Raw genomic sequence first — 13,042 nt, forward strand, 5'->3', positions numbered from 1 at the left:
AGAAGCTTGGAATACAGAACACCAGATGTGCCTTCCAACCTAAAGTTTTCTATTAATTTATCTCACAAAATCCAGTTCCATAAGATATTAAGTATCCCTTCCACCAGCTATAAAAGGTGCTCAAATCTTGTCAAGGGTAAACAGAAATGGCTTATTACACTTAGCAGTATCCTATCTAAATCTCAGTTCTAATACAGTATATAATCAGGCTAAGTGCAATCAATTATTAGATTGCCTATATATTATATTCAGATTATTGTAACATGATGAAATATAGAAACCTTGACTCTGCTTTCCTTTTCTTCAAAAATGTGAGATTCAACAGTGATAATGAAGGAAGACAAAAGAGAAACTGTTCTCCCCTGAACAATGAGTGGAACTGCTACATTTCATGTAAATATTATCACGGATCTATCACAGTCATTTCTACAATCAACAGGCTCATAATATTCCTTCCTCATCAAAACACATAGGGTTACTCATACAAGTAAAGGGTTGTAGGCATGCAAATTAATTTGTAGTAAGATGGTTAAAGTTCTAAATCATGTATTAAATTACTTCTATTGTACAAGTTTAACTTCATTTTCCAAGCTAGTCACATGCAACAGAGATGCAGTAATGTAGGTATTCCAGCTGCAGAGTGATTAGCTGCCAGTGCCTTCTAAAACTAGATTTGTAAGTCAGATCATTGGAAAGATCAGTGGTTTGTTTCCTGAATGTCATGAGACCAGAGAGGTGGAATATTGGCAGAAGATTTGGTTTATTTTTGTGTATGTGTTTGAAATATTTAAACAGATTAGGATAGAAATCAGCTTACAGTTATAAACCCTGATCCAGCAAAGCAAAAAAATCATATGCAAGCTGATCTCAGGTGTACAAGGAGTACAAATACAGATTTATCCTTGAACTGAGGCCCAAAGTCCCATTAAAGTTTAGGGAAGGACAGTGATATTCAAGCACTTGCTTAAAGATAGGCATGTGCTTAAATGCATAATGATCTGAGATATTTTTACTTGCATATCCCTGAGAATAAAACAGGGAGCTTCCACCATCTTTGTCAACATTGCAGGCATTTTCACACCTCCTTATTTCTACATAGAACTATACTGCTGGCACTTTTGATTTGGCCACAGAAGAAAAGTAGCATTCCAATATGAGTTGTCAGCCTGGGTCTGATTAAATCAAAGTTTCTGCAGGGGTCAGATTTCACTATGAACATTTATTCTAATGAATAAATATATTTGGACCCTTAAGATGCTTTGGTTGAAATGTAGTGACTTCTGAACAGTCTGATTGGGACCAATACATAAACAGTTAGACTGAGATGCCAGTCAATACCTTTGCCTCCCTCAGGAGCTTTTTCCTTTATTGTTTGTTAGGTTTACCTGTTAATGCTTATCACAGTTACAGGCTCTGACTCAAGAGCTGTCATTAATCACTGCCTAAGAACACTGCATCAGGTAAGCAAACGCATCAGACGCTGAGATGAAGCAGCAGTACTCACTTCAAACTGTCATTTGCTCCTGACATAACAAGGGAAAAGATTATCCAGCCTAAGTACCAATAATTTTCCGCTGCATGATTTGAAACAAACTTCTGTGATTGGTGCCACACTGCTACAAATGATGGTGCTGAGGGTTCATGAGGTTCAGTGGTTGGCACTGAAACACCATACTCTACCTCACTGCATGCCCTGCCTTACAACCACTTGGACCTCACTCAGAGGTGATCAGTTGATGAGCCTGAATAACAGCATTAGAATTTAGGTTCTCTCAGCATTTATATTTGAAAGCTAGATCTGAATAATCACATCTTTTGACAGAGCCAGACATATTTTATGAGATTCATTTTAATCCAGATTGTCACCTGTGTTCCACCCCTAATTCTTCCTCTGAACAGCAAGAGGAAGCAAGGCAAGATCTTTGCATAGGTGTTCAAGTATTTAGCGTTCAGTTTCCCAGCAATCAGCAAATGCAGCAGTTCTCAAATCCCAATCTACTAAGACCCCTGCTGCCAAAGTAGTAAAGCATCTGTCAGTTTCAGGGCTGTGATGTTTCGCTGTTGCTTGAAGCTCAGGTCAAGATTCATTTAAGATTTCCAAAAGATTTTTCAGGTTTTGGTGGGTGTTTTTCCCCTTTGTCCTGGAGCTTGGTAGTTTTATTTTGTTTGGGGTTTGTTTTTTTGCTTGTTTGTGGAGTTTGTTTTGTTGTTTTTTGGGGTTTTTTTTTTGACCAGCTAGAGTCTGAAATAAGCATATTTCTTTGAGCTGTTTCTGTATCAGGTATTTCTGGCAAAAATCCAGCTGTGAGCAAACTTTCAGCTGCTGCTGAAAACAAGGGGTCAACAAACAAGAGGAGAGAACCAACACACTGAGTGACCTGGAGAGACAATTATATGTTTGCATGCAACAGAAAAAAGTCTCCAGTAACAAGTGTAAATTCCTAACACTTCTGCCAATGCTGAATGACAGGGTGCAGCCAAGCAGATGCACACCTCCTGCTGAAGGAAGCTCAGTTTCATAGTGTTGCCAATAGTCACTCTAATTTTGCTTAGCTATTTTTATGATAACTCCAGTGTATGCTAGAAAGTATTGAGAAAAAGGCTGTGACACTGGAAGGAAAAACAGAATCCAAGAAAGATCTGAGGTGCAGATTGTGATGATATAGTATTTGAAAATCAGTAAATTTGTGCATTACTGTTCATATTTGCCATGTGGTTTCAGCAAGAGATAATATTCTTCCCACACAATGTTCAAACTGTTCATTAGTGGATCTTGCAGCAGCTGCTGTTTTGCAGCCAAGGAATGACTGCATTTTAGTGGCAGGCAAAGGATCCCAATAGCTCCCAAAGTGCTGGGGCATTTTGCTATGTGGAGTTAAAAGTATATAAAGAAATGTGTTTCTAATTTATTAGCTTTTACACAGATGTGTGCTTTATGGGAAAAGCTTGATAAAACTAATGCAAATTTCACTTTAAGACTCACCCAGGAATTCTTTAAGGTCTACTTGTAGACTATATATTTTCAACAATCCCATATTACTCCCAAACTGGGAACAGCAGCAGGACAGCTGGTAGGACTGGCACCCTTCTTCCCAAGTTCCCATTTTATAACTTTTCTAAATTGATATGTGAGTTGCCACAGGATTCCATGTCCCACTTACTGTTTGCTGTGCTGATACACTGGCACATCCAGAGCTAATTTTTCACATGTCATCAGAAATATTACAAGACCCGATTGGTTTTGTAAATACAAGAGATTACCTAAGTGATGGAGGATTCTTGTCTCCTATGCATACAAGAATAAAAAGGGAGGGCAGGAGAGAGAACAAAGCACTATGTACCAGATAAAGGAGCAGAAAACCTGAAATAATTTGTGGAAGCAATAACATTTTTGTCAGTTATTCCTCCTTCCTGAAGGATGGAACTTCACTGATGGAAAGATGCTCAGGTCAGATATGCATTCAATTGTCAACAGATAAATTGGCGTAGCCCTTGCAAAACCCAAAATCACGTCCCTTTCACATCCCCTATTGTTTTCCAGCTACTGTTTTCTAGCCTGCACTCAGCCTAGAGTATAGGAATTGTCATGTTATCAACTTGGCAATCTGTTCAGATCAGTATTCTCTCTAATTGTAGTCTAAGAGGGCAGTGCCATAATCTGGTACTTTTTTTCCTGCTTTAAATCTCAAGTTAATCTCTTGAGAGACTCAATACTTCTCTGGAGCACATGCTTTTAAATCTCTCTGAAATCTGACATAAATAATGCCAAAGCTGGGCAATCTTGCTATAACATAACTGACCAAACCCTTATCAATCTTTTTAAGTTCTTGGCCTCAGTGGCTTCCTGTGACAGTAGGTTCCATGCTCAGCAAAAGTGCGTATTTTTATCAGATGCTCCCTTTCGTAGAATTCTCTGCTGTTTAATTTGATTTTTCGCCCATTTGTGCAGTAGCTTCCAGCCCATTGCCAGGGCCCTGAGTGCCCTTTTAGACCTGAATGCCCTGATCAGCCCTGGGGCCCTCAGCTCCTGCCCGTGATGATGCAGCAGCACCAGTCTCCAGCTGCCCACAGCTCTATCCATGGGTCCTGTCGAGGTGATCCCTGTACCCAGGGAGCTATTCAATGCCTGGAGCTGGAGCTGCCCCGCATCCCCCAGTGCTCTGGTCCCTTTCAGGGATATCCTGCCACCTCCAGAACCCAGGGAGCTGCCAGCTCTTATGGCTCCCTGACACACGTTTCCTGTGAAGCAGCACAGCAAAGTTTTTGTTTTCCTTCCCCTCCCCAAATATTTGTTATGAATTAACAGAGAAACCTACTATGAGTAACACTCCCTGGACCCCACCAGCCGGCAGCTCCCTCAGCGCTGACTGCTGCCCTGAGCGGGACATTCCCAATGGCAGCTCTGCCAAGCAGGGCCAGTGCCCTCAGGACCTCTGGACTCCAGGGGCTCCCTTCAGACCTTCCAGCAGCACCTTCCCTAAGACCATTGTGTCCTTTCAGAACTGATGAAATCACCTCTGGATCAGGAAAGCAGTGGCGGGGACCCGATGGCCACCTGGAGACGTCCTGCCACACTCAGGAGGGACTGTCTGAAGTTTCCCCTGAAAAACCAAGGAAATCCTTTCATTGGTTCCCTAAATCAGCTATAAATGAGAATGTGAAGCTCTGAACACCATGATCTGCCATCACCCCAAAGATGACAGACGCCGTGCCTCCAGCCTTTCCTCCTCCTGTGTGACAGCCACCGGAGAGCTCCTGAGATGGCAGCAGGACCCGGCTCCGCCTCGCTGCGCGCCCGGCATCTTTAGGGCACCACCACAGCCCCGAGGGAAGGGGGATGACGGGCACGGCTGCCAGGGGAGCAGCCATTACCCAGGGAACCCACCAGGGCCTCCGGCCGGACAGCGCTGCCTCTCAGGCGACTCCTCCTGAGGGACGACTCCTCCTGAGGGACGACTCCTCCTGAGGGGCGACTCCTCCTGAGGGGCGACTCCTCCTGAGGGACGACTCCTCCTGAGGGGCGACTCCCTCCTCCTGAGGGGCGACTCCCTCCTCCTGAGGGGCGACTCCAGCCAGGTCTGCTCATCCCGTCTGTGGGCCAGCACAGATAACAGCGTCTCTACGTCCTTCCCTTCAAAATTTAGCCGCCTTTTGGCTGAGATGCCTGAGAACCTGGAAGAATGCCGGGATTGTCCTTCACGCAGAAGAGGTGCATGGCTTTTGCTCTCCAAAGCCCAGGTGTGGTCTCAAATGGCAGCACATCACATCTTCACTGAAGGCTTTGGTGGTGCAGAATGGTAAAAATTGATTTACTTTACTCAGGGAACAGACACACAGAGAGGGGGAGATTTTCACATCACAAGACATGAATCCAGCCCTTCCCAGTCATGCACTAAAGCCATAGCTACAAGCATCCTTACTCTTTGGTGACAGGTCCCTAGCCAAATGTGTTTTCTCTGGTCTAATCCACTACACTGTGCTCTGCACAGAGGTTGTCAGCTCATTGTAACAGCTCCGGTTCAGGTTTTGTTCTCTTTTTAAATAACAGTGAAACAAATTCATCTGCGAGCTATGGATTAAGAGCTGTCATGGATTTGGGCCAAAGTACTTGAAGTACATTCATGAAATTTCACTTCATCCCCTGGTGTCTTTTCTTCAAGAATAATTTAAATCTTCAATTCTTTCTTTTATCTTTCTTGTGTTTCACTTGCTTGTAAATACACATAATACATCCTGATTTTGTTTGTATGTTGTTTGTCTTTCTCAGGAAAATAGATAAATAATTAATTGGTGAATAAGAGGGAGACTGGTGTTGGAGTTATGCCAGATCTAACCTTGGTCTTCCCTGTTTCTCTATTGTCATTGAGGGAAAGAGAAATGAAACAAAGAAACAAGAACATTTAAGCATGTAATAAATTACTAGCTGTAAAGAAGAGCATTAAGGAAAACTTCCTTTCCAAGAGCATCTTTGGCTTATTTGATACAGTACTGTTGTCAGGTGTATTTGGGTTGTTTTGAATGGAGAATGATAAACAAATGTTGTTTGTATGATAATTAAATGCAGCTGTACAACTACCAGCCAGGATAAAGTTCAGAAATTTCAGCAGCAGAAGCACAAATTCCTAAACTGAAGGAGGAACTCCTTCATCTAGAAATGAGTAACAGGCTATTGCGGTCTCTGCAGCCAGCTGTAAAAGGGAAATATTCACTACACTGCAATTATGCCATGCATCATAACCTCTACAGTTATGTGCAGAGAAAATGTAGATTGATCATTATTAACTTCCAATTTTTCTGAAGAATCAGCCTAGTTACCTCACATAAAAGAAAATAAACTCATTAGAAGATGATGAAATATGAAAAAAAGTCTAGGTTTCATTTTTTTTTTTCCCCTTAAGTAGGTCTCCTCTATTGTGTCGTTGTGGATCCTTGGTTAGCGCTGCCTGGAAAATGGGCAGTTGAGGAGACCTTGTTTTTTACAGAATAGCCTGAAATGGAAGGGAAAAAGAAAAATATTTTGATTCCTAAACATAGCTGTTCTGCCTCCTGGGAACTGTAGTCCAGATATTGCAAAATTATATTCTTCATTGTAGGTTGGGTTCCCTGTAATAAATAAGTAGATCAACATGCCCTCTTCTTCCATTTTATTTGTGCAGGGAAATAGTGCATCACAGCAATACATAACACATCAAAGGGATAACACAGCCTAAAAAAAAAACAGTATAAGGCAATCAAAATAAATATATGAAAGACTCAGTAATGTTACAAAATTGTAATAGTAGGATTATTATCACTGCTTCGTTGCATTTTTCTGCAGAGAACAAGCACCATTGACCAGAAGCATTTTTTAATTAAAATTGTTATATAAAAAGCTCAGCTCTTCACCTAAACCAGACTAGGACTGTACTTTCTTTGGTCAGATTTCCTGTTGACAAATTGAGCAGACACTGCTTCTGCCTGCTTCTTTCTTAGTCCCCTGTGAATCAGATTAAATGACAGGGTCTGCTCCCTCCAATTCTCATACATGAACTGCAGTGCTGAGATGCCTTTATGGTCATGATCATGCCTTCTAGGAGAGATTGCTTCTCCAAAAGCTTGATGGAAACAGCCCTCTTATAAAGAAAAGAAGCAATTTTTTCCTCAGAAAAAGCTGTAGGAGAAAACAGCCTTCTCTAGATTCTGGCACAGTAGGTTAAGTATCATTAAGCAGGCATACAGAAAAAGGCATGCCTGACTGTTTTCTGACACACAAATCCCATCTTAAATAGGCATTCGGAAAGGAGTGGGGCTTTGTGGGGGACTTCTGTTTCTGAAGAATTCAAAGGAACCCAGTATATTGTGTTGGCTGACCCAAAAACTGGCATAATACTGAAAATGAAGCAACCATAATGAATCAAATCTACTGGAAATGGCAATATGCTAGGAGAAAGAAATGTAACCCAGTAATGATAATGTTAGCCTGTAGTTTTACAGACTTCAGTGTCCTGATATGCTACAATTTCCTACATCTTCTAAACCTGTAACTTCTAAGGGATTAACACCTTCTGATGCTGGTTTTAGCAATGACAAAAACACTTTCAAATAATTCCGGGTCAAAAATTGGAATGTACAATAGTCTTTTTTGTAAGTTTAGATTAATGCAATGCTCCTAGACTGTTGATTCCTGCATCACTGTTATTTTAAATTTGATAGCATGAGTGAATCTAAAATGTGTTCATGTCCAGTTTTAAATATTTAAATATGATTCAGTATTTTGAATGCAGGGATTTCAGCCTATTTAGTGTTCCAGCAACAAGGCCTGAGATCCTGGCCAATTAATCAAAACCCTTACTGTAAAAGAGCTAAAAAGAGAAAGATGCAGAAGAAATAGGAGAGAAAAAGATCCAGTAGGAAGAGTAACAGGACAGGCACTGATTTCTCCTCTCTCGTGATTGGTGACAGGAACTGAGGGAACAGCATGAAACTGTGTCCATGAAGGTTTAGGCTGGATATTAGAAAAAGGTTCTTCACCCAGAGGGTGTCTGGGCACTGAAACAGGCTCCCCAGAGCAGTGGTGACAGCATCAATCCTGGAAGAGTTCAAGAAGTGTTTGGAACATGGTGTGACTCTTGTGGTGTCCTGTGTAGGGCCAGAAGTTGGACTTTGATGATCCTTGTGGGTCCCTTCCAACTGAGGATAATCTATGATTCAATAATTCAATGAGCAGGAACTGAGCACTGCAGGTTTAAGCCAAAGCTGGCAGAAGTAATGAGTCACCAAGGTCTTCCTCTAGAGCCTGATGTGCTCCAGCAGTGCACTGGTGTAATTCAGCACAAGTCACCATTTAAAAATGCCTCACTTTCCTCTCATGACCATCTTAATTCTTCTTCAGTCTTGTTTTTTTAATGGCCCTTCTGAAGATTCAAATAGCTGATCCCTCTATTAAAAATAAACAGATGTGAGGTTAGCACAGCATATTATTTTCTAGTTGTGTTTCCCTTTTCCTTACTACAAATGATTTTAGCAGTACAATTAGGCTTTTTTGTTTGGATTAATCCAAGCCTTTCCCTGCTTTTTATAGACAAATCACTGTTACCTGAAGCAACTTAGCATATTGGGCATATGAAATAGTCACAATCATCTTTTTCATCTATGTTTGTATAGCAGCTAATGAAATAGAGCCATGCTCCATGCTGGTGTCTCTGCAGAGCTATCACAATGTAAATAATTAATAATAACAGTTGTTCAACATTTGAATAGGAGTCTGTTGTTTGTAAACAAAGAACATTCATTTTCCCTGCATTTCTTATTACATAAAGCATCAAATTTCTCCAAAGGAAGGAAGCTGTCTTACTCATATACTTGGTGAAATTCCTCAGAACTTCACAACACATCAAAAGTGAAAGGTCAAGTGGATTTTTAAAATTATTTTAAATATTTTTACTAGCAATGTGGGCAAATAAATGTGATGTTTATGTTAACAAATTTGTCTGCCAAAAAGCAATTATAAATCAAATAGGCCTTGTGGTAGTACTGTCAACATGATAAGCAAAAAACAATGAACAGATTTGAAAGAAGGAAATTTAAAAGGACATCTTACTACAGTATGTAAATCCAATTACAAAAGCAAAACTGTATCAGAAGTCAGCTGTACTTTTTCCACACAACATGCCCTAAGAAAGGAACATGAGTTGACATTGCAGAAAAATTAACTTATTTTGCTGAATGTCAATTTGTAATCTTTCTTGCATATATTGTAATATTTAAGTATTAACAAGAAAAAGCCAAAAGATTTTGATTAAAGCTGTGGGTGTGTGATTCCAGAAGATTTGAGAGTCATGATTTTCCATTGCATAAGGCATATCATCCCTCTTGTGCAAACACTGAGTGTTTTGATTTATGTCATCCAAATATATCCATGTTCCTTATCACAGAATTACATTATATCTATAAGCCAATTAAAGAAAAGGTCCTTGCCCTTAAAATCCTCCTGTAAGTACACAATATTAAAAACAAGTTCATTCCCACTTGAAAGTTTGGCATGTATGCATACATAACCAGTCAGGTACTAATGTGACAGGGAAAAGCACAAGCTCAAGGTAAGGAAGGTGGAAGATAAGGTAAGGTGGTAAGGAAGAATTCATAGATGAGACACGGTTGAACATTTCCATTTCTGTCTTTTCCTGACCACCTCAGGACTGAATCAAGAGGAAAAGGAAAATAAATATTGCTGTAATTACTTGCAACACACTAGTGTGAAGGTCTTCTAATCAGATCAGAACACTCTGGTGCAAGATGTTATCTAGAGAAAAGAGGATTCCTCTTCCAAAGAGATGACAGCAGAATAAAAGTGCTTACACCTTAGAGCTCTTGTCTTGGGGCTTGCCAGAAGAACATAAATGTTTGGTAATTTTTCATTTAGGCAAATCCACTGAATCCCACATTGCTCATGCTCTCCTCAGAGCAGGCTTTAAGCATAACCTACTGAGGAAAATGGTGTCCCTTTACCTCTGGAGACTGCACACACAGCCCATCAAACCCTAACCTAGAAAGAGGAGCTGCAGCTCAGCTGCAGTGACAGTAACTCCCTGTTACAGCACTAATGTACATATAGCCCTTTTCCATGGGGCTCAGAGGAACCATATGCAAAGTGAGATAAAAGCTTCCACATGGGAATTTGCAGAGGAATAGATCTTCTGCCAGTGACAGGCAGAAGCTTTTTGGTACTTGGCCTCTTAAGGAGTATTTTGACAGTGCTGGGAACAGTGTGTCCAGCTGACTTAGAGCAGGACCTGCAAATCTGGCAACAGGATTGGCCCAAGAATTTGATAAAAATGGGTGATGTGGTTCTCTTTCCTTCACTATGGCAGTAAGACTCCTTTTCTAAATGATGCTTAGTACCTTGCACTTTCCGTCTCTCCACAGTAACGTCACAGACACGTGCCCTGTCATTGTCTCCCGTGTGAGCTGCCCAGATGTACTGCTTTCATAAACTTGGAGAACTATGGTGCACTTCAAATCTGCAGCATTTTTCACTGTCAGCCTGTATTTCTCAGGTCACATTCACTGCATTGCCTTGCACTTTTAGTGCTACCATTCGCTGCTTGTCTTTGACAAGAGCCTGCAGTAGGTGCTCACTTTTCCTGCTGGGTAACTGACAAAAGTGAAAAAAACCTGTCCCTTTCAGCTAAATTCCTTCTGCAGCATGTGTGGGGATATGAGCTTGAGGTGACCCCGGCAGCCTCAGCTAAGCCTTGATCTATTGCTTTATACTAGTTCAGCTGGACAATGCCTTTGTGGAGACTCACTGCTGTCCCCTCTTATATTTCACAGACTCCACTGGCTGTTTATGACCATGCTATCCTTTCTCTTATTGTTTTTATGTATATTGCTTTTTTCCTGGATTGCTGCCAAGACACCACTTGTTTAAAAAATAAACCAAACCCAGATCCTGGCTTATGTCACCCTAATAACCTCAAATCCGTGGTTTTGTCTCTATGGTGTACAGTTCATGACATCAAGCCACTTCATAAAATTGAACTGGGTTTGATGGCTCATGGACTTTGCTCCAAAACCCCTGAAATTAACTAACTTCCCACTGACTAAAGTTGTCTTCAGATTCATCCTTTGATTTATCCTGGAGTCACTTGATAAGATCTTATAGTTCCCCTGAAAAGAAAAATGTATTAAGCCTTGTAGCAGATTTCACCAGCAGTTCTCCAAGCACTTTGCGTGCAAGGAAAAGTATCATTATCTCAGTTTTATAGGTCCTTAACACATTTTTGCATAGACTTGACAGAATGTTTTTGAACACATTCTTGTCTTGTCACTGCTTGTTTCCTCTAAAACTGTTTTCTTAGATGAACAGGCATCTGTTAATATTTGACCATACTTTTTTCCCACAATCCCTTTCCTTTTTCAGTGTACAGGGTGCTCAGTAGGTGCATAGCTTTTCTTATTTTAACTTCCATGATCCATGTGTGTCCCTTGCCTCCCTCCTTGTACACTTCTCAGACTTCCCTTTTATGTCAGTTATACCTCTGCGTGCTGTTTATCATTTAAGAGCTTGAGTACTTCACGATTGTGTTAAGCTTGTCTTTCCATTATATAGTAGAACAAAACAGGATGTCTTTCCACTTCGCAGATAGGGAATATATGGTTGAGTTTCCTATTCTGAGTGTACAGTTTAGCAGTCAAAAGATCTCCTATTTCAGAACAGTCAGCTGTATAGAGAGTTAAGTACTCACTGCACTGCTCCTATTCAGTTCAGTTTCTCTTATGAGTGCTCAGCATTTCTACAAATATGTTCAGATACCAAGTTGGATACTCAGAAACAGAGATATGAACATTTAGAGATAATGTGGGGAAATTTTCATTTAAGCAATTTGCCCAGTGTCACAGAGGTCACATTGCATTAACGATAAGACCATCTTTTTCCTTTCAGTTATCTCCTGCCTTTAATTATACATCTCCCAACTATTGCAACAAACAGCTTAGGCAATCTGTGAGGAAAAAATAATTGTGTCATTAAAAACCCCATTCCACAAACTACATTCAAGGGAGGCTACTACAGTTTTTCAAGCATTCTTAATCTAGCATGTCCTGATTTTTTGAGTGACTTTGTTCCCTCTGAACAGTTTTGTGTGCATGTGATCTCCTATTTTTTTTAATTTTTTTTTTTTTTAAGAAAAGCAATCCAGACAAAAATTATTTCCATTTTGAAGGTGATATTCTATCTTTGACATCAGCAGAATTCCACATCACCATCCTGGTTGTTGAGACACCAGAATTAACTCATAGAAATAGCAAATTGCCATCTGTAGATAAGAGTGTGTTGAGGCACATGCTGACTGAGAGCAGAAATCTGGGAATTTAATGGCTCTGGGGGAGGGTGTGCCTACAGCTTCTGCTGTCCTGCTAGTTCCTGTCTTGTTACCTTAAGTTTCATCCACCAGTTTTGAAAATTCTCTTGTGTTTTCCTCATTCAATCCATTGTTCAGTCCTAGACTCTGTTCCAAATGTCTTCATGCAATCACATACTCCTCAACCACCCATGAATTTTGTCCACCATCCCTACCTGCATGTCTACAGTCTCTTGTAGAGCTTCCCTTCACATTGGTTCCTGATCATGTTTCCTTGCTCATCCTGATCTCCAACAGATTGATGTGAGTTCTGGTCTGATTCTGGGGATACTTTTCAGCCTGTGAGCTCCCAAGAGGCCAAAACCAAAGTCAAAACAGGTCCATGCATATTTCAAGAGAAGAAAATGAGAAAAAAAAAATTTACAGACTTACTGACAATTGCCAGAGCTTTGTGACAGGCAACAATCAACATTCTTTGAAACAGAATTCAGAATTGAGTTCTCCTAACAGAGATTCTCCTAACTTTTGTTCTTGGCCAGCTCAAGATCTATGTTAAATGATTTATTCATTGCTGCAGTGGAAGCAAGATGCAAGACTGTGTATTACTCTGACACTGAGCTCCTTCCATTCCCACTGACGTCTGCAGGAGCTTACCCCCGTACCCAAGGGGAGACCCAGGTGCACACCAGGCTGCTCCATGT

General features: G+C 40.7%; 1 protein-coding gene across 3 annotated transcripts in view; it reads right to left on the minus strand.

The window, feature by feature from the left end:
• SEMA5B (semaphorin 5B) overlaps positions 1 to 12,760 on the minus strand; it is a 281,295-nt gene extending 268,535 nt beyond the window's left edge. The window contains exons 1-3 of one of the 3 annotated variants that reach the window (XM_086898536.1): positions 4,992 to 12,760; positions 4,886 to 4,939; positions 4,516 to 4,601 (exon numbers count right to left, since the gene is read on the minus strand). The gene's annotated coding sequence lies outside the window, so the exon portion shown is untranslated. The other 2 variants (XM_086898533.1, XM_086898532.1) reach the window with 2 other exon arrangements.
• Between the last annotated feature and the right edge of the window lie 282 nt (positions 12,761 to 13,042).

The sequence above is a fragment of the Cyanistes caeruleus genome, chromosome 7, assembly GCF_971803275.1.
Source record: "Cyanistes caeruleus chromosome 7, bCyaCae1.hap1.1, whole genome shotgun sequence".
Lineage (NCBI taxonomy): Eukaryota > Metazoa > Chordata > Aves > Passeriformes > Paridae > Cyanistes > Cyanistes caeruleus.